Source organism: Bacillus rossius, chromosome 2 (genome assembly GCF_032445375.1).
Source record: "Bacillus rossius redtenbacheri isolate Brsri chromosome 2, Brsri_v3, whole genome shotgun sequence".
NCBI lineage: Eukaryota > Metazoa > Arthropoda > Insecta > Phasmatodea > Bacillidae > Bacillus > Bacillus rossius.
In genome coordinates, this window is record NC_086331.1 from 2,213,878 (window position 1) to 2,236,505 (window position 22,628).

The window sequence follows — 22,628 nt, forward strand, 5'->3', positions numbered from 1 at the left end:
TAATATATAATACTGTTTTAAAAGCATTTTTGTATATATTGACGTCGTCCGGCCGGAGGCCGTCTTCAAGCCCGACTTGCGACCGCCCGTACTTAGTCCCGCTAACGAAGCGCGCCCCTAGCCACCCGGCCGGAGTCAAGTGAGCTTCCCGCCACTCCGTACCACCTTTGAATATATATACTGTATAGAAGTCGCGAGTGGATAGGATTTACTCTACGTTTTTCAGAAGCGTATGATGAGCAGCTTGGGAACTTCACCGCTGCAGTGCGCTGCCGTAACGTCCTGTATCGTCTTAGTTGTTATTTACACGTTAGAGCGCAGCGCTGTCGCCCGCTGTCATTCCCCGCACCCCTCATCACTCATTCACTACAGCTCAAGGTCGTTCAACAGGGGGGGAAGGGGTGTTTGAAGAGTTCGACACTTGTCCGCTAGGGACCACCACAAGTCGATGCCCTAGAGATGGTGGCGATTGCGGCGGTGAATTAACCAACTACCTCAAAACCGTATTAGAAATGTTAACCTGGGCTGGCGACTTCTATACAGTGTATATATTCAAAGGTAGCACAAAGGTAAACTGCGGTAATTACTGAGGGCTCGAGTGCCCCTCGCGTATAGACGAGTAATCAAGGGAGTCCAGTAATTACCCTAATTTTTACAAACTCTTCACAAGAAAAGTGCGTCGTAGGAGTGTGCCACTTCCGTGGGGAACTTGATATCACACGTAGCAAGTGCTCCCTGTGCGGCCTTCTGCCTAAACTAATTAAATGACTCTTCCATTATCATTTTCCCCCCCGTTCTAACTTGTCTGTAACTGCTGGAGTAGTTGGTTAACTAACAAGCAGTCTCCAACTTGACTCTCCTTCATTTTAAATACATTTAAATACATTTAATGTAACTACGATTATGATAGGCCTTCCGCCATTAGAATTAAGCCTTAGTAATTATTGTGTGAACATTGTAGTGGTTATGATCTCTTTAAGTTATCTTTAAATAAATATAACAGTAAACGGCGAACTTTGACGCGCGGGATCAGCCTACCTCTCCCCCGCGCCAGGGCTAGCACGCCAGTATCGAACTACTCGCGAACCGGGCCGGACGTCCTTATTGCCACGGGAAGCCATCATCGCTTTCCAACCACCGAACAAGTAACGCTGGTAAATATAGTCACTAACCAAACCTTCTTTTTTCAGCTTCCCGTGTGCGCCCGCGTTCATTTACGGTGTAGGGCTTAACCCGGCCGCTCCAACTTAAACTGGGCGACGCGACTCCGGTCCACCGCGCAGTGTCTATTCACGGTACGGGCCGACTCCCGCCCCTCATTTACTACAAGTAATAACATCGCGCACACAAGTGCCGATGCTAACTTCATGGGCATTCGCAGGTAATTTAACACGGACCGCGGCTCACACAAGTGACCCGGCCGCTGCTAAGAACTAAGCTTACGGGATTGGCCGCCCCCAATCACCCCCCTTCCCCCCGTTGCTATGGGCGGAAATGGCGTAAGGGCGGAACTTTCAAGTGTATAATGTAAAGTATAGTGCCTCTCAACTTGTGTGAACTGTAACGTGTAACTCAGTGCTCACAGCGCAAAAGGGGTCAGCCCCGAATAAAACCCAGTAACGTAATCAATTGTGTTCTTTCGTAGTGTTGCTTGCCCCATCCAGCTAGGGATCAGTGTACTATATTGTGTAAGGAGAGTACTGGATAACTAGCTCTACGAAAACCTCCCTCTTAAATTCAATCACAGCCGAAGGCCTAGTGGGCCACGCCGGGGCAGAAAGTATCCACGCCCAAAACCACTGGTTAGCGACTGTGCTAGCCTGGCGCCCACCGGAACATACCCACACACCACCACTCCCCACTAGGCCCCGCCCAGGTCTCGAAGCCAAGACCGCGGGTGACGGCAATATTAAATACATACTAGTTTTCTAGAATTGGTGCTCTTCTAAAAATAAAAAAATTAAATGAAATTCCGATAATTGTATTTTTGAGTTATTTTAATTATATTTTATGGCTGCTAAACTAAATAGCATTGCGATATTTCAAATAATTTAACAATAGTTCTCGGTTTTGAACAGATGATGTAGTTAGGTTAGCTACATTTGAAATGCTGTATACTTTTGAAAATGGTTTGTTCGTTTAGCGATATTGAAAACACTTAATGGATGTTTTCCAGGACATTGGTACTCAAAAATACAATTTTTGGAGTTTTCATTAATACATTATGTTTGTGTGTATGTATATATATTCAGTTGAGCACTTATATTAGGAAATAAAATTTTTATAAATTTTATCACGTTTCACAGAATTATTTACGCAATAATCGGTTCACATATATTAAGGTTTAAAGTTAAGTAGGTATGTTTCATTGTTAAAAGTTGTATGATCTATCTCATGTTTGAAGATAGTTCATTTTTCATAATAATTAAGTTGGTGTCGCCAGCGTTTGCCATGTTAAAAGATCTGAGTTTCCGATATTTTCTTACTACAATATTTGCTAAAAACGTAAAAGAAAATCGGTTTTACAGTAAGCCTACTTAACAGTGTTCATGGCAATGTGATTAGAAAAATGGAGTTGTCTAGTCAATGCATTAATATTGTAGAATTCGGTATGCCTGAAATTCACTATAGACTCGTATCACGAACCAATAAAAACATGTCTTTGCACACAAAAAAGGATTCTGACATTGGTTGTAGTTTTTTCCCTCCTATGAGCTGTCGGGAAAAACCCACCAGCTTACAGCAACATCCGCCACGTTTCCCACCTGTGATTTATCCGGATTTCACCCCTCAAGAAGCGAACTCGGATCGCCTCGGTAGGAGCGAGTGGTGTGACCACTAATCAATTTGGTTAAGAAAAGTTTTGTTCGACTCAACAGTTTAGTGTTTTCGTGTTTTACTTTTAAGAAAAAAACAAAGATTGTGTTGGATTCTTCCCCCTACTACTGACATAAATTATTTTATAAATAAGATTTCGATACAAGGTTAAATATGCTCAATTCTTACACTTTATTGCATTGCACATTCTCCGCTTGGATATCCTTGTAGTTTCCACTTACTCCGCCACTAGCAGCACCTCCTGGAGTAGCTTGTATATGCTCTTTATTAGCTAACTCTACACACGACTCTTCTGCAGTGTCACATCACTCGGCACGTCCATTTACGACTATCAGTATTGAATTTGCAATTGACACCATTTTGCTTTAAATCGTGTTAAAAAATTGGCAGCAATATCAAGAGAAACTAGCACATATATTAACAGTGATGGAACATACAAATGCAAACACTGCAATTGTTATGGTGAAACTGCCCCGTGCAAGTTAAGGCAACACAGCTGGGTATACTGATTATAAACATGTTACATTATTTTTTGAATGATTACAAAATATATTGGTTCCAGCATATAGCTGGAACATATCGCTGGAAGAGGTTGCTGGAACATATAATTGGAGGTCAAACCAGCCATGATACCCTGTGCCAGTGTGCCCTTCATTACACATTATACTTATTACCATTATTCCAGTTGACACGTGGTCGGGTGGTATGGGGGTTTAGAAGGCGGTGTTAAGCTAACATGTTTTTATTAATAAAGGAATGAGTTGCCAGACTGTAGTTAGCGTAGCACGTAGAAGGCGAGGCATAGAGATATGATATTGGGATATGGATTCTCCTTGGAAGGTTCGTTTGCTCCTTGTCATTTTTTATTTCATTCCTTTTTAGCGAATTTTAAAAACGTTCTAGGACAACGGCTTTTGTATTGTTGGCGATGATGTCTTGTCTTAAAAAAACGGCTATTGAATTGTTGAAGTTAACTACTTCTCCATGGCAATAGCTACTGCGGGCGAATAGTCCATGGATCAAGGGAACCGCCAGAACTTCTACTTTTATATTTTCATTTATAATCTGAATCTGTTTTTGAAATACGTTATTACAGTAGTATCACTAACAATATATATGACAAGACAGGGAATATATATTTTTTTCATGCCCATGAAAACATTTAGTAAATGTAGACACTGTGTGTGTGTGTTGTGTAACTATTTTAACAATGTAGATTTTTATTCTCCGCAAAACCTTTTTTGTGACAGTCAAATTTGGCTTTTACTAATAGACACTGTGCTAGGGTTCACAAATGTGTGCTGCATCAAGTCGATGTCAGGTGTTCATTGGCTGTAGACACATTCTCCTTTCTCTCCGGGTCGCACGTGATTTGGTCAGTTGTTTTATAGTCCTTCAGGAAGTGTCAAATAATAGTGGCTTGATTATTTTGCGGATTCATAGGGTAGCAGAGTAGACTTGAAGCGCACACACAACATTGCCCTTGATATGTTCTTGACGACCCTAAGACAGGTCTATAAAGAATTGCTTACCCAAACACATGCAACCCTCCAAAAAATGTGATTTTGTTATCAATGAGAACTTTAAAAAGCTTGATTATATAAAGGTAAGCATAGTCTAGCCTGATCTGAAATGAATCCTCTGAAACTCAATGAATCTGAAATGAATCCTCTGAAACTCAATGAATCTGAAATGAATTGTGCTAGCCAAAGACAACGTTGTAAATGTTTAAAAAAAATGGCACAGTTTTACAAGATTTTGTTATTTTACATTATTTCGGTAAATACACTTAAGGAAAATTGTAATTACTTGAACCGGGAAATGTCAAGTTATAATTACAAGATATAGTTTCAAGCTAGGGTTGACTGGCTACTAGCACAGCAAATTGGCGTACAATTATCTAGATACTCTTTAACATGGAGTGCCATATATCGGCAGTGGGCGCAACTTACTGAGTCCATTAATCATGTCATGGTATGAGAGCACACAGAAGTTCTGTATCAATACATACTACTGATTTGCACTTTAATGAGAACCTGTTTGTAAACTTTGCAAATTTCTTTATTCCATGTACAAATGTTTGCTGATCATATATCAATCTCGTTAATAAACCTTGAATTAAGGTGATTATGAATGCGTAATCGGACACATTTATGAATGTTGAATGTTTGTAAATGTGTGTCGACACCTGGAGATCTCCAGAGAACGACTGTTATTGGCGCTTGTTCTCGCTTGTTTTCGCTTGTTCTCGCGATCACGAGTGATGCCGCCACCACATCCTCGTTAGTTGGTGTCTCATGAGCATGCGCGACAATATCGCAGATATAACAAGCTTTCGTGATAAAGGGAAGTCAGCCTGAGGATGTAGAAAGTACCTTGTGAACTTTGCCGCAATGAACTGATGAAACAAGGGGGAGGGGGGAGAAAAAAAACCAGCGGATTGTATGGAAATAATCCCCAGCTCGTGCCCGAACAGTAGACGTGACTGTTGTTGGAAAAGAACACGCTGCTGACTGTGGTTGCGATAAAGCTCGAGCCGAGTTTTCGAGACGTATTCCTGCTAGCATGTGACTAAAGGAGGGCGCAAACAAAACACCAACGGTGCATTAACCGAGTCTCACCAGCAGTTAGAGCTGGCTGCTCCATTTACAGCTGTGTTCACAGCTTATCGGTTTTAATTAGTACTTTGTTCGTCCACAAGAGTTACCGGCTGTTAAATCGTATATATACTACCAAAAAAGTGGCCAGCAAGAAAAAGCTATTCGGTCCCACTAATATATACTATTTTTATTTTATGTGATAAGTTATAAATTTTTAACATGTTATCAGGCCATGTTCGCCTCATGTATGACACTGGACTGGGTCCCTGCATATGTGCCTTTAAGGGTAGAATCCTGGTAGCCACCAGTTCGATTCAAACAGTCGAGATCTTATCAAGACAAGGACCACCAGCAGGCGCAAGAGGCATCGTCTCTTACGTGGAACACTGCCCCCACCGGGGCATTCCTATATTAGGAGCATGTCTTTGGCCCCCCTACCTCCAGCTCACAACCACCAGCTGTACTAGCCTTACACCCTACGTGGGCCGGCTCCATCCACCGAAATCCCAGCCCCAGACAACCAGAGCCTAGATCAGATGGGGGCAGTGAACCTCGCATCAGAATAAGATACGCTTCTTCCAATTGCATTCGGGAGATTGGTTAGTGCCTCGGCTATGATGAGAGGCTGAGGCTACCCATCGCAGCATCGTCAGCACCAGGAACCCCACTGCTGACTCAGCTAACCAGTCAATTTACTATGCTTTACACTCTTAGGTTCAGTACTGCTGGTGCCTACTCTTATTCACCACATTATCTTGGGACTCCTAAATCTCCCAGAAAACCCGTGCTCTAGTTGGGGCCTATCCAACCTCTACTAACTTTCCAGGCTATTGCCGGAGTGGTATCCTGGCTATGGCTTGTGAACCCTGCTCCAAGCATTGGAGCACCTCCACCGAGTGAGAGACCTCCCCAACCTGATACTGGGATACTGTAGGAAAGCTCAGCGGGGATCCGTTTACAAAGAAGGATAATCCCGCATTACTACCAACTTCTAGTGACTATTGGGTGGGTGGTGTACAGCTCGCTACCAACCGCCAGCCCCCAGAACACAGTGCACCTCGGCAGCCTCGGATAGTTCCCCCGACCATTTGTCAAAGCCGGTACAGCTCGGGTGACCCAACAGCATTTCTCGACCTTTCCTATACCAATACCTTCGTCCCTTCACTGTGAGACAGGCTTTTGGGATTCAGTGGTCACCAGGGCTCAGCAGTCGAACTCCCAGAAAGGTTCCTATCACATCTGCTGTTGCCCACAGATTCCGTCCATCCACCATTAATGTTACCCTTTCGGCAAATGAGGATGCCCGAGGCTGGGTTCCCCCGATATGGTCCTCTTTTGCAGATCTTTCTATCACTCATCGGTGTCAAATGGAGGCTGTGGTTTTCAGTAGTGTCGAAAAGCTATATCTTGGCATCACTCCCTTTTCCATGAGCGTTGGGTCCTGTCTTGGATACTAGAGCTGGCAACAGCTCCGTCACCTTCCCACACAGGAGTCAGACCCACTCCCGACCATAAATTTTAACACAACTGTTTTCCAACCCGAAGATCGGCATCCTTCACCACTCCTTCCAAATATGCACCCTTTAGGGTAGATCAGTTTTAAACTTCCAGATAAAGTAAATCAAGACTGAACTGTCAAGGGATTACTCCCCCCTTTGATCAGAGGCTAGGGTTACCAACCCAGCATAGTCACCACCTTAGCCCCTGCCTCTCATCTAACCAGACAGTTGGCTGTGTCCTTAGACCTTATCAGCACTGCTGGCACCTAACAATGGGTTTTTGACATAACATGGTAATATATTTAGATATTTATTAAAAATTGTCATGTTTAAGGAATTCAAGATTAAGGGGCCCGCCGAGTCAGCGGTTTGCTTGTGTCGGTGAGGCGGGAATAGTTGGTGCTTCTATTGCGGTATCGCCTCTGAGAGCAAGGCTGTTTGTTGACTGGCGCGCGGGAAGCCTAAAGCCTAGTACACACTAGTAGACATGTTGCGCGATTTTTGTCTCTGAGACATGTATAGAGTTGTCTATGTAGACATGTCTATAGACCAATCGCCGTCTACGAGTCTGTTGCGAGGCAAAAAATCGCAGGTCTATGGTCTCCCGATTGGAATGGGAGACCATAGACTGAATACGACTGATTGAAAAGTTCTTGTATCAAGTATAACAACATTTTTGGTTCAACTAGTGTACTAAGAGCATTCTGTAGTCTATACATAGGTTCAAAAAAGAGCAATAGTATTGTAAAACTGGATAATGGCCTCGCAGACCACTGGTACCATTTGCGATATTGCCTGCTTAGAGATTCTGAAGGTGTACATGAGACTTTTGAAAGAGGAAACTCAGGGTGACAGCCAGTCGAAGAGAAGCTGGAATAGTTTCTCTAAATTTTGTATTTTTCTTCATTATTAGTCCTCCAACCCTCAGAAGCAAATCTTCAAATTCAGCAGATGTCAGCCGGGTAAAATTTCGAAAAACCATAGCGTCTTCCAGTCTTAATTTATTTAATAACGTATTACCGAACCTAGGTCCTTCTGCGAACACTTCATGCGTCCACCAACGTTTACGTTTTCGCGTTCTTTCGCTTGCAATTTAATCAGGTACTCTTTCCGCACAAAACAATGTCCTCCATGATGGACTGACGGAGACGAGACGAGAAATTCAAATCTTAGTGTGGATGCTAGACGAGACGAAGGACGGTGCACATAGACCATATCTCTAGACCGTCTATATACGGTCTGTAGACAAATCGCGCAACATGGTCTATTAGTGTGTACTAGGCTAAGATGTCCATCAAGTTCTGTCCCTGCCCGAACTCGCCCGAATATATTCACCTTCGGCCAACCTCGGGTTTATTTATATATAGGCCCTATTTATATTTCTCTGTTTATTTTAATGTAGCTATACTAACCTAACTAACCGTGTATAGTGTTTTAATGTAGCTAACCTAACCGACCACTTTTAATATTTGAATTCATTTTTCCTGCGAAAAAATAAAACAAAACCCGAGGTTGACCGAAGGTGAATATTCGGGCGTGTTCGGGTAGGGACAGAACTTGATGGACATCTCCTCAGGCGCGCAGTCTTTTCGTTGTGCATAGGGCAGCTATATTATATGGCGGAGAAATTAAGACCAGGACGTAATGCAAACCCCTTGTGTGCTTTCAAGAATATACCGGCAGGGCGAACACAGTTATGTTTATCGCCCTTCGTAGGGATTACGTGTCATCGGTATGACACTTCACCACTAAAAGCGAGCATGGATTATCTTTCGCCTCCTGGAAGACGCCTCAGCCACGACAGCCCCGTCATACATACGGCGGGATGGTTTACCTGTGGACTCATCATAGCCGTCATATGCAGAATCTTCGTCGGAAGGGAGTGGAAGAAAACGAGAAAGCAAGGTATGATTATGCTTAATTATATCTTATTTATTGTACTTATAGTCTTTTAGGTTATATATATGTATATTTATTGCTCATTGAATTTATTTGGTTGCTTATTTTATAATCCTGCAATTATTCACATTCCTCAAATAAACGTCAACAAATGCAAACTAACCTATAAAAGGTTTAATGTGCTGTTAGAAATAGTTTCTTGATGACGTTGGATGTTTGTAAAAACGTTTTGTTGTTAAAACTTAGGTAATATTCGAATAAAATCTATATACACTATATGAAACTATTGAGACACAAACCTCCTTGTGGCTTTTATTATTTAATATATAAAATTAATACGTGCAATGTACGAAAATGTATCATATTTGAAATCACTACTGTTAATTTGTTTTAGGTGCGTGGGATCTGAAGGGTTGGAGGTTTAATACTTAGTCCAGCAAATAATACGAAGGTCGTCAATGTAACAGACCGAGAATGTATCGCCTATAGCCGGCGGTTACGAGACAGCTTGAACCCATTTGAGCTGTGGGAAGTAGTTCAGAACTCTTTTTATAATGAATTTGGAGCTGAGTGAAGTGCCGAGACCACATCTTGAAGGTCAGCGAAGCCATTGTTTACCAGTGCACACTCTAAGGTCTACACACATTCTAGAAATTAAAATCTTTTTTATAAGTTTTAAAGGTGGTTTTATAAATAATTTGAATGACTTGTTAGGTTAGGTTAGCGAAAATATGTGAAATATTTAGACTTTGAAAATATTTAGATTCCTGAAACAATGTGTATTAATCAAAAAATAAACCTCATACTTCATTTATTATTCACAATATTGGGAGCCAATGCTTTAAATGATCACCCTTCAATTTGTGGGAATTCATTAGTCTGGAAAAGTTAGTGTTTACATTGGTTTCATTAAGCTTATTGCTTTGACTGCCAATAACTTATGTAATAAAATTCAAATTATTAATTACAAGTGTTAGTAGCTATAAGGTTTAGCTAAGTTTTTGTGCTGACAGTATGCCAGACTGCAGCGGGTAATTGTGTGTCACAGGTCAGCTAGCTGCTAAGTGGAGACTTCGCAACTCAACGGATGAGATACCTGCAGACCTTCGAAGAACAAGAGAGAGTGCGGAGACCATAAGTATATTCGCAACATTTACTTTCACTAATTTTCTCATTGTAGCCTAAATACATTTGACTGTAAAGTTTTTTTTTCCCATATCACGTATCCAAGTTTATCCCATAATCCTGGTGGTATGATCCTGTAAATATTGATCTTGTGATACATGATGCTTGGTTTTTTTTAACTTTGCAGGTCAAAAAATCCTGAATAAGACAAAAATGTTATATATCATAATGGATAATAATATTAAGTTAAATATAAAAGAACATTTATTTTGGGTTCAACTTTGTAGTTATACAAGTTTTTGTTACACCCAGGAAGCTTTAAACATACAAAATGAAAACAGCAAGCATCACCTACCATAGGATCAAAATATACAGAATCATTGGATGAAATTGGATACGTGATACAAACCTTTTACTGACATTAATTATGGAGGAGCGGTTCACATCTGAAAAATAATAAAAACTACATTAAGTTCCCTACATAAAGGGCATTGTGGTATTAAGTTGTTTACTAGTAGTTAACCATTTACATTGACTGGGTTATATTAGCTACATAAATACTGTAAAATCATGTGGACATTAGTTCATGTTACATACATTAAAAATTCAGTTGGTTATATAAGGAACTTAACAAGATTTTATAATATTTTAACGATATATATATTTCATATGTAGTTAACCTAACCTAAACATCCAGGTACACTATTTTAAATGTAGCTAATATAAAAATGGTTAACTATCAGCAAGTATTTAATGTTTTGCTGTGCACCTGTAGAGAATGATAAGAAAAATTGTCAGTAATTAAGAAAATGCATTTTCAGATTTTTGTTTGCTTTCTTTTCTGAAATAGCCCTTTTCCTTGTATCTAACCCATTAAAATGAATATGTATTTTCAGCGAAAAGTTGTGCGATAGTTGATTAACCGTTTACTTACTTAAAATGATAGACATTTGATTCTGTTTCATTCAGAAAGTAGTCTTTGAGGGCAGTCAATTTGAATTCTTGGCTAGTCTTCTTTACTTTCTTAGCGTAGTGTTTATTTTGAATTGCAAGTCAAGCACTTGAAACTGCTCATAGTTACTGAATATAAATCACTAATTTTCCAAATGTATTTCATGATTTGCATTGGTTATGTTTGAGATTCATAACTTCCGAAGTAATTTGATGTTATAAATTGAAATTAGTCTGGAAATGGGGTATTTATTCATATTTTACAGACATAAATATTTGTTGTTAACTGTTATGAATGATTGCAGTGAATACTAGGATAGCCATGAATTTATTCCACCAATGTTATTTTGTAGGTGATTTCAGCCTTGTACCGAGCCACATCTCCCGACTCCAGTAAGCAACGCTGAGGCCAGTTCTGCAGAGGAGCGGCATACTCCGGTCCACTGCAGCGCCCGCGACCGTGTGGAGTCGTGAAGGACCGCCCTTTGACAGCAGGGCGCTCAGTAGCGTCTTGTGCTGTGTTCAGCAACATGCTGAGCCACTACAGAATATTGGAACCAGATGTGATAGTTGGCGAACCAATAGAAAGTCTTGTAGGTGATGCTGGAGAACCTGCGGCCCAGGTTGTTGAGCATCACTTTCAGAACTAAGCCAGGCAGTATTTTACATTACCACCTTTAATGTTTTCCTGTTTTTAACCTCATTTGACGCAGTGCAAAAAATGACCAATGATTACAAATTGCCTACAATTTGTTACTTCCATGTTTGTCATGTACATCGTACATGGTGAAGATAACACTTTCGTGTGGAATACCAAATCCATAATGGTATTGGGAACACTAATGCTGTAGTGCCTGAATTTTTCGATGACCTCTTCTATTAAAAACTATGTTGGCAGGCTGCCGACACTGGCCCAATAGTGGTAGTCTTCATGAAAATGTTAGTAGGTGATGCTAGCATTACAGTTAATAGAACTGTCTGTTAAAAATAACATTATCTGTAACATATTTTATTGTAAATAACTGTTAAGTTTTTTCTTCTACTGTGAGAAACTTGCAGAATTTTTATATTTACATATTTTATCGAAATGGCAGCTTGTAAAAAAGAACATATTTTCAACTGATGGAAACCTAAACATTTTAAAGTGTTTGGATGAGCACAAAGGCACCAGAGTGTTAATTGCTAATATGTTAGGGATGCCTGTAACAATTGTGAATAATCTTGAAATCATTGAAGGAACTGGTGCTCTGTGTGGTGGTTTTCCAAAGAAAATCATTCGTGCAGGTGTCTGATGTTACTATGAATTGTTAATTAAGGTATGTACCTGTATGTATGCTTACCTATACTCTATACAGAATGTAAATATGGGACTCTAATGTTAATTATTCTATTTAGATGTGCTTCACATTCTTAATTAATATAAGAGTATGGTATGTTCAATTATTATAATAATTAGTGGTGATTTTTCGTTTTCGCGAAATAGATGCAAAAATATGCTAAATTATATTTTTTCCGCTATAAAATGCGAAATCTAGACTAGTCCGAGATAAATGCGAAATCAAGGTAAAAAAACGTAGATTCGTCTTCACTCTACACAATTTATTTACCGATTGTATTTCGTTTCAGTTCAGTATCAAAAGAAACCATCATTTTATGGCGTATTGAGCACAAGTATCATATTGTCACGTCATTCACAACACTATTGTTCGTAAATATTGAATGAAGAATGGCCATCCGTGCCTCGCTATTGTAAACAAAGCAAAGAACAACTAGCTGGAAGATTGTCCAGAATCTTGCAGAGTACAAGTTTTTAGGCCACCATATTGCGACATCTCTGCTTCGCCGCGCCCATTTTCTGTCTGTGTTTCACGTGAAAGCCTAGTTCTTGTGTTGTCTGTGGAAGTTGGTGTGTTTACAAATACGTGCATACTCGTGAATGTGTTGTATACTGTTATTTCTCGTGGTAAAAATGGGACGAAATGTAATTTCCATTCGCGATCGCATAAATGAATACAAAAGTGAACAGTTCTATGAAAGTGATACAAATATTTTAATGTGCAATTTATGTAATTGCCGTCTGGAGTGGAAAAAAAATTATGTACTTGAAAAGCACATTAAATCTGAGGGACATCAGGCTGCAAAAAAAAAAAAAAAAAAAAGGTTCACCGAGAAATCGGATGAAGGAAAAAAGTCGGTAAAACGGCAAGCAACGGTTTCTGGCATAATCGAAAACCAAAAGAATTTGAAAAAACGAGTTTCAATAACATTGTTTGTGCACTCTACATCACTATGGCCATGAACACGGCTAAAAAATATTTATTGTAATTTTAAGTATTCAATTTATTGCACTCATAAGTGCTAAAAAGTTGTTTGGAAACCTGCCAAGATAGGCTATCTTTGTAGTTGTGCTAGATCTTTATTTCTGAGTTTTTTAATAATTAATATGTGTATTATTTAATGCTTTTTAAAAATATACTTTTCTTCAGTAATATAAAATGAGAGAATTTGCTAAATCTTGTTTTTAAAAATGCTACAAAATGCTAAAATTCAAATTCAAAATGGTAAATGTTATTATTTTAAATGCTATAAATCACCATCTCTAATAATAATACATTTCTCTGAGCAAAAAATAACTTCATGAAACTTTTCCCACAGTTTACATTTACAGACACTCCCTTGAATAGTGTAAACATGTGGTTTGACTGTATTTATACATTTACTTATACTTTCTCATTTCATGGCATTATTGTACATAGATTTAACATTACTTATATCAAGAGTAATATGGCATTTTTTGTGTACATATGCATGTGCCATTCTAAAAAATAATTTCTAATGCAGTGTTTCGTTTCAAAATAGTATGAAATTGTCTCTAAGAGTTTTTTTGTGTAATTGTATAATTTGTAGGGTTAGGCAACCAAATCAATTTTCCATTAATATGAAATGTTTTGCAAAACAACTATTTACAAATTAGAGAGGAAATGGAGATACTTATTTTAGAACCCTAGATATTCACCTACAGTAGAACCCCTTTTTTACACTATTGAAAGGGGTGTCTGAAAATGTTGTGACATGCGAGAAAGTGTAAAATAAGGGAAATGTATGAAAAATCCTTTTTTCTCTCGGAGAACTGTGATATTATATTACCTAAACATATTGTATCCTGATATACACACAATAATTCATTATTAGGTTCTGAAGCAAATATAAAAAAAATAATTATACACTTTAGTCCCATATTTACATTCTGTAGAGTGTATAGGTAAGCATAAAGTCTATGTACATACTTTCATACTTAAATTTTCATTTCATAATATGATATTTACAGGTTAATAATATTACCAATAATGTCATAAAACATAAGGAAAGTACTAAAGTAAAAGTTATATTTTTCAAAGGACAAAAAATACAGCAAGGTTTCTCAAAAAAATTTAAAATACAATTTCAGTCAATCTACACTTCATAACCATCACCATCATCTCCATCAGGTTGCTTTTCCTTCATGTGCAAACTGACAATATCATCAAGAGACTGTTCTTCTTTAGTTTGCACATGACTGTCAATGTTGGCATGAATTTTCTTCGTCTTCTTCCTCTACACTGTCTTCTTGTTCCACTGTCCTCATTAGTACACACTGTTCTAGAACTTGGAAAACCTACCTTTCTGAAACAATTTGAAATTGTTGTTGATGTAACTTGTTTCCATGCATAGGCAATTTCATGCACTGCATCCAGAATATTGATTTTTTTTCTTGTGGATTTTGCCAGCATCCAAGAGTTAAAAATGTATTGACAATCCTTTTCCTGTACTTCCACCTAAAGGCATGTATGATGCTTAAGTCCAAAGGCTGAAGCTCACTGGTGCAGTTTGCTGGGGGAAAAAACAAGCTTTATATTCCTTTAATTTAAATCCTGAGGGTGAGCTGGGCACTGGTCAAGAAACAGCAAAAATTTTCTCCCCTTAACACCAATTGCTGCATCCAGAGCATGCAGACGCTGTCAAATATTTTTGATGTCATGTTGGTCTTTTGATTTGCCAAATATTTTGTTGGCAAATTTTTATATTTTTAAAACACCTTGGATTCTGTGCATTTCCTATCACCAATGGTTGAAGTGTTTCACTGCCATCTGAATTGCTCATTAGCAAAACTGTGAGCCTTTGTTAACTAAATTTACCACCATGACATTGCTCCCCTTTTAAACACAGTGTTTTGTCTGGGAGAAGAGAATAAAACAACCTGTTTTTTTTTTTTCCATTAAAAATGCCCTTCTGGTCATATTCTTGTATTTATTTGTGAAGCTGCTCTTGTTTCTACACTTCTACTTTCTCCACATACTGCTTTATATAAAAGGTATGTTGTTTGAAACTGTCAATGTAATCATTAATTCCTAACTGCATAGCTATAAATTGCGCCTTTCCTCTCAAGAAAACACTGTTTCTGGCTACATTCGAGGCCCTTGCACCCACAAACCATTCCTTCAAAAGTACTGCAAGTTCCTCATATTTTGATGCACAAATGTATTTTCTCTTAGAAAAACCACCACACTGAGATGCATTTTCTTCAATCATTTCATGATTTTTCACAATTGTGTTGAGATTTGAAATTGGCACGCCTAACCTCTGAGGGTGTGAAACGAATGTACCTTGGTGCTCATTCACGCACTTTAAAAAGTTGATTTTTTCATCAATTGAAAATGTTTTCCATTTTTTCTATGCTGCCATCAGGTTAAAATACGTACAGATAAAAACACAGTTAATTACTCACTGCAAAAAACCAACCTTTTCCCTTATTCACAATATTATTTTTGCCGACCACGTTATTCTGAACAGATGTTGACAAAGATTTAATACCGGAAATGTATATAGTACGTAATCCTTATTGTATGAGTTAGATTTGAACAGTAGGAATTCCTATAAACTGTACCGTCAGCGTAGCTTACTAACAATTTCTTGACGTCTGCCTTTATTAGGCCAGTGTTGGCAGCCTGTCAGCACAGTTTTTAATGAAAAAGCACTTTGAAAAATTCACGAGCTACTGCGCTAGTGTTCTCAACAGCATTGTTGATTTGTTATTCCACATAATAGTGATATCTTAATAGGTAAGATATCCATGACAAACATGGGAAATAAGGAATTTATGTAGGTATTGCATAAACAAACAGCGTAAATTGCGGGAAGCAAATTATAGGTGCGTTGTTATCAACGGGAATTTATTGCATTGCATTTCAATGAAGTTAAAACAGGCTTGAAATAAACTGGTGCAATAATGGGAAAACTTAAAACGTGGTAATGTAAAATAGGGGTTCTACTGTATTTAGGATATAATTGCAGCTGCAACATAAACTGTAAATTAGTTCTTCAATTTGTCAAACACATTCACTTTAAATAGCTTCTATTATACAAACCATTATACTTATTATGTTTTTGAGTTTTAAATTCTTTTTAGTAGTAAATTCAGCAACAGTGCATGATTTTGACTGTATTTTTCCAAAGTCGTAACTATCGCATGGCAAAAGAGTTGCCAAGTATTTTGTTGTAGTCCATGCTTGTATCCTTTATTTTTCACAACTGCTAATACATTTGACAAAAAATACAAATAATTTTTTTGATGTAAAAAAAATTGTGTGTGTTTGCATTGACAACACAATTTTTTGTGCTATAATTTCTCGTGGCAGTAGTAAAATAATTTGGTTACCTGCACGATTAAAATCGCTAGTGCTGTATAGTTTTTGATAGTGCTTATGGATATTTTTACTGCATTGTTATTTGTTTTGAGATGAAGTGCTGTAAATTGGTCCTTTTTAATTGTGTGCATTAATCAGATAAAGTTAATTTTGGTCTATGTTTTGAAAAATAGCTTAACCGTATCACCATTTAGCCATGTATGTAGTTCAACAAGTTATTTTCTGTTGAACATACCATATATCATGAAATAATAATAACAATAAAGCATTTACATTGAATTTTTAATAAACTTGACAAAATACTTTAAAAATTTTACGATAAAAATTTAAGTATGTAATTAAGCTACTTAGTAAGTGTTGGACATAAATGTTTTTCTTCTTCAAACTTTCTATAAATGTGCAGCAATTAATTCAGTGATTCGTACTAGGTCCAAACAAATCTAATAAAAAAATTGGCTGCTAAATATTTCTTAAGTATATAACAATGTTAAATTACTAGTTAAGTTTGTAATTAAAATTTAATGCAACTTAGCATATGTTATTTTACGTATTAACTTAAAATACACAGTTATTAATTACCCAGTGTTTTTTAGTGAAATCAGCACCTATTTATGACAAGTCTAGAAATTTTGTATGATAAAAAAAAACCAAGTTTATGTACCGTAACATTGGGTCTTTAATAATACAGAGCAGACATGGCATATGAGGATTGGCATGTTCGCAAAATATAGACCTATAAAGGAATAAACATTATGCATGTAATACAAAAGAGTTTGAAACCATACAAACTATTAGCATTGAAACAAACCTTCATATCATTCGAGATTTTATGTTGCTTGAGAACTTTTTTTGCTGTGAAATTTGCAATATAGACCTCTCGAAAAGATTATTTTAAAATGTAAACATATGAACGATTGCCAGCATCATGTCCCCTCCTGTGAGTTAACATTTTGACAAATGAAACTGCCAATAGAAAAAAGGTAGCACACAGGGAACAGCTAACAGAAGCTAAGAAATACCTCATAAAGGAAAGACAAGGAGTGAAACTATAGTTTTTTCACAGATGTATGCAAATTGAAAATGTGATACACGTAAACAATCTTCTAAATGTTTGCGTGGTAGATTGTATTATCAAATTTTTTTCACTATTTTGTTAGTTATTCTGCAATATAATAATTTTTTGTTATGTATCTTTTCATGACTAATCTAATAAAACATCTAACTTATAAAAGAAAAATAAGGTAAACTGCAATGATCATTGCCACGTATCAGCCCCTTGTGGAGTAGTAACTTCTGGTGCGTTGTCTGTGCCTTCAGGCACCATTTCTTTGTTCTGATTTTCTTGGTGATGTTTGTAATACAGATTTTTTTAGGAGACTTGGTAGCTTTGGTGATATAAGTTTCCTCAAAATAATGGTATTTTGTGCGTCATAGATGGGTGTTGTCAAAAAACTTACTTTTGAAAATGGTGCTATTAAAATGTAATCTGTAGTACCAAATTTTCCTGAGGCACGTTTTTGCATTGTATCATTTGTTACTAATTTGCCCACAGTACATTAAAAAAATTTTGTTTGGTAGTTTTTTAAGAACATTAAGTATTGTTGGTTTGGGAGAAAATTTGACTTGGATGTAAAAATAACAAATACTTTATACTAGTTGCATTATCTGTCATGAAATAATTTTGTATTGATCTAGTTTTAATTGCCAAATCGCAAATTTCAATTGATTATAATTATTTTTTGGTATCAGAGATTGGTTTACGATGGTGCCCTACAATTAAAACTGTTGTGCTATCTTTTCTCATGCAAGGATGTTTTTTACAGTTTAAATGTCTCATGTGTTAAATAGCAGTAAAGTTGGAAGATGTATATTACATGCTTTATATTAGCTTCACCTGTATGTTTGTCTGTCCGTCTGTAACTTGGTCTGTCCGTCTGTAACTTGGTCTGTCCGTCTGTAACTCTTTCGACTAAGAGTGAGTGACTCATCACAGTAAAATGTACCACCCATTTCATTACGTTCGTTAGCCGAGCGGTCTAAGGCGCGCGACTTCTGTGACGTCAGCTTTTGGATTCAAAGATCGTGGGTTCTACTCCCGGCCACGCCGAAAAAAAAAAAATGTTTTTTTTTTCCCCGGTAAATTCTAATATTATATCCATACATCTAACTGCAAATGATTCGTAGAGACTTTACCATTTCTTTGTGACGTTGCAACTCCAAATAGTTATCTCAGATGGTAATAGGTAGTGTCGGTAACTCATTTCCCTATGATAATTATACATAAATATAGTTTAAAAAACTAAAAAAACATGCTTTTAAAGAATATCAAACTAAAAAGTTAAAAATAAATATAGTTTAAAAAACTAAAAATTATGCTTTTAAAGAATATCAAACTAAAAAGTTAAAAATAAATATAGTTAAAAAAACTAAAGAAACATGCTTTTAAAGATTATCAAACTAAAAAGTAAAAAATAATTTTAAAATTAAATTTATGACAATAGTATATAAGCAATACTAGTATAAATGAGAAAAAAGCATGGGGCGCTTAATATTCAAAAAATATGGCACAAAGCGCCTCAAGCTTTTTTCTCATTTATACTAGTATTGCTTATATACTATTGTCATAAATTTAATTTTAAAATTATTTTTTACTTTTTAGTTTGATAATCTTTAAAAGCATGTTTCTTTATTTTTTTTAACTATATTTATTTTATTTTAAATTTGTCAAATAGTAATTACTTGACTTTAATTTTACTTTACTTTTATTTTTAATTTAACTTTTATTAGTAATCAAAATTAACATTTGCACATGCTTGATTAACATTTAATTATGCATTGTTTAGTTGCCATCATGGTAGGAATTTGGAACCAGTTACTTAAGTTTGCGTGAATTACTTTAGATTTTTGCACAGTTGACTTAAAACCTTTTACACTCTGTAAATTTTATACTGAAGTGCTTACATAGTATTACAATTAAAATTAACACCTGCCCTCTGCTTTAAATTTAAAAATAAAGAAGAAAAAATGTTTGTGATATATAAAAAAAAGCTGGTTAATTGTTTCTGTTAAGAGCATCATAAATTAAAATTGTCATTTGTCAAATTGGAAGGTTTACATTATCATAATTTTTTATAAAGGCTGTTAAAAATATTGTTTTGCATGTACTTCATAATTGTGTATATTTTTCCCTTGTCCCTGGCAAAATAGGCCCACAAATGTTTAGTTTTCATTCATACAGTTACCTGTTAAAAAGGTTTTATCATAGATTAGTTAGAACAACTGCATTTAATAGTTATATATAGTATATAGAAACATTATGAAGTATCATGTTGTGTTTTCTTTCTTGTACTGTCCACATATGTTGCAGGTCTTTTGTCTCTGGTGTTGCAGCATTATATGTAATTGTTTGTAGTGTTTGATTTAACATCCATTACACACAACAACAAACTTTTTATTTCATTGCAAATAGAAATTTTTTGTTCATGTCTGAAATTATTAATTTTGATGTAAGCAGTCCGATAAACTAACAAAATAAAGAAACACTATTGGCCATTCTTACATACAGTTTGGTATTGTTTAAAGTTCTGTAGAGTATTATGTTGAGATGTCATATCAACTTAATGTAATTAGTTTTGATTGGGACGTTATTTATAAAAAAAATTTGTATACTGTATTCTGTTTGTATGACTTGTAAATGAATAGTTTATACTAATAAAGTTTATTCTGACAGTGACGAGAAAATCCTTATCATTAACTCCTGGTTTGTGTAGATATGTACCTGCTGGCAATGGTTTCTTCATAACACCATCTTCAGCCACCACTTCCAAGATTCCCTCAATATTTTCCAGTTGGTTGAGTACAAGGTTTTTAGTTTACGTGTTTACATAACTCTAAAGTGTTTATCCCTTGTTTAGTTCCTAAAAAATTTAATTGTGTTTCATACTGAGTTGTATATTCGACATAGCTGAAGGCATTTATGTCATTCAAAAATCCTTGGGAATTGTTTCCAAGGTGTCAAAACCACAAATTATGGTTAAGAGAGGAAACTATGTTGATACTTAAAAGAAATTTTAAAAGTAACAGATTTACAGTGGTGAACAAGATGTTATTTCATGTGCTTCTACTATTGAACAATTTGAATCTTCAATGTTATAGTTTGTCATGATACACTGGTAGTGATAAAAAGTTTTTTAATCGAGTTTTGGTGGTGCTAGTATAAAACTAATGTTTGATATGTTGTTTGAAGGATTCTTGCAATGAAGTAGTTTTAAATCAGTAAGTTGATGCTGTGGTTATTACACCCACCAAAGACAAACTTAAATTCGGTATACATGTAAACGTTATGCACATTTAACGTTTGCACATGTTTTACAAATTATTTGTTATGCATGCATATGGCAAATCACCCGCATATAACTGAAATAATTACATTTAGAGAAAATAGTTGTCTATGAAGTGTGTACAAACTTTTGGAATAAATTAATCTGCTGATAACACTAAAAACTTTAATATATAGTTTACCATTAATATAATTTCACAAATCTACCTGAATATATGCATGGGATGTCCTCTTAAATTTGCTAGTCACATATCATTAAAGAAAGGGTCAATGATGGCCTATGTAAGGCGTGCTTGACTCTACCTTAGTTTAGTTACTGTCCTGTTCTGTAAAACTAAACATTCCTAAGTATAGTTTCACAAAAAAAAAAACTACGTGAAAATTATTTCATTACGCAAGATGATTTTGTAAACATACAAAACCAACACTATCTAGGCCACTATTGCCAGCTCTCGAATCAAGGCCTAACACCCACCGCAAGGACTTGTAGCTCGAAACTGGTTAATTTTGACTCAACATTAGCGTTTCCAGTGGCTATGTGCTTCCAGTTTATTGCAGCATTTTTTGTACGCGTATTTTTCATTTCACGCCACACCTTGATAAGAGCATTGCTCTTACTATACTATAGCAAGAATGAGTGATGTTATATTGTTATACATTAAATGCATCTGTAATGAATAAATTTATACGCGGCAAAACTTGTTCAAAATAAGTTTGTAAGGTGTTTACAAATACATAACTTCTTTTCACTGGTCCACAGTTTTACCTGGCCCCAGTCCATTATATTTACTTGTGACATTCTAACACATTTTATTAATGAGCTGTAGGCCTTGTGGCTCTATCAATTCGCTTCGTGCACATTTTGGATGTGCGAACATGCAAGTGGTGAGTAGTTACAATTGTCGCAGGCTAGCTTTCGCGTCTCGTGACATTGCAACTTATATCAAAGCAAGAGGTCTATTGCATATGAAACCAAAACTGTAATGTTGATTAATAAAAGGGCTGGATCTAACTAGTAATATACCTGTATGGCATATGTATTAATATATCACATTTTTTTATGTTTGTTTATGTTGTTTATTGTGTTTTATGCTGCTCATGCAACCAAAATAAAATACCTATTCTATTAGACATTGTGATGGAAAAATAACAGAAGGGGAGGTAAAACCATGCACAGGTTTTACCCCTCCACGCTTTAGTTTACTTTGTCATCTTGGTTGTAGCCAGATCTCTCTTTCCAAGCTCTACCATCTCATTTGCATCTCGCGAACCTTTATAATTGTTGGTGTATAATAATGAGTGCTATATGGAGGTAGAATGACTATTTATGCTGTATACTGATGCTCCAATCACTAAAATAATTGGTTTGACATATTTAATTCATGTCTGTACAATGCAGAGAAAGGAAAATGTGCTGATGAAATATACGAAGATGAACAAAATATAATTTTGAAACAAGTTGATGAAGTGGTATAAACAATTCAAGCGGCTAGTTACAAATCCAATTGTACCTATTCAAAATGACACACTCATTAACAATAATCTCTTTAAAACTTGGTTTCAGATTTGAAACGAAAGTACAGTGTCAGTTACTTATTGATGCGCAAAAATTAACGAAGATGTTTGGAAAATTTATTTTATTAGATGAAAAAGTCATACGTATGGCCATCCTACGCCGCTGGATTTAATGTAC

General features: G+C 36.3%; 1 protein-coding gene and 1 long non-coding RNA gene across 5 annotated transcripts in view; both read left to right on the forward strand.

Moving 5' to 3' along the window:
* LOC134529026 (bicaudal D-related protein homolog) overlaps positions 1-22,628 on the forward strand; it is a 234,327-nt gene that overhangs the window by 100,110 nt on the left and 111,589 nt on the right. The window lies entirely within an intron of this gene.
* On the forward strand, positions 2,349-14,319 carry LOC134529029 (uncharacterized). Its single transcript, XR_010074436.1, has 2 exons — positions 2,349-9,433; positions 9,885-14,319. It is a non-coding gene; the product is annotated as an uncharacterized LOC134529029 (long non-coding RNA).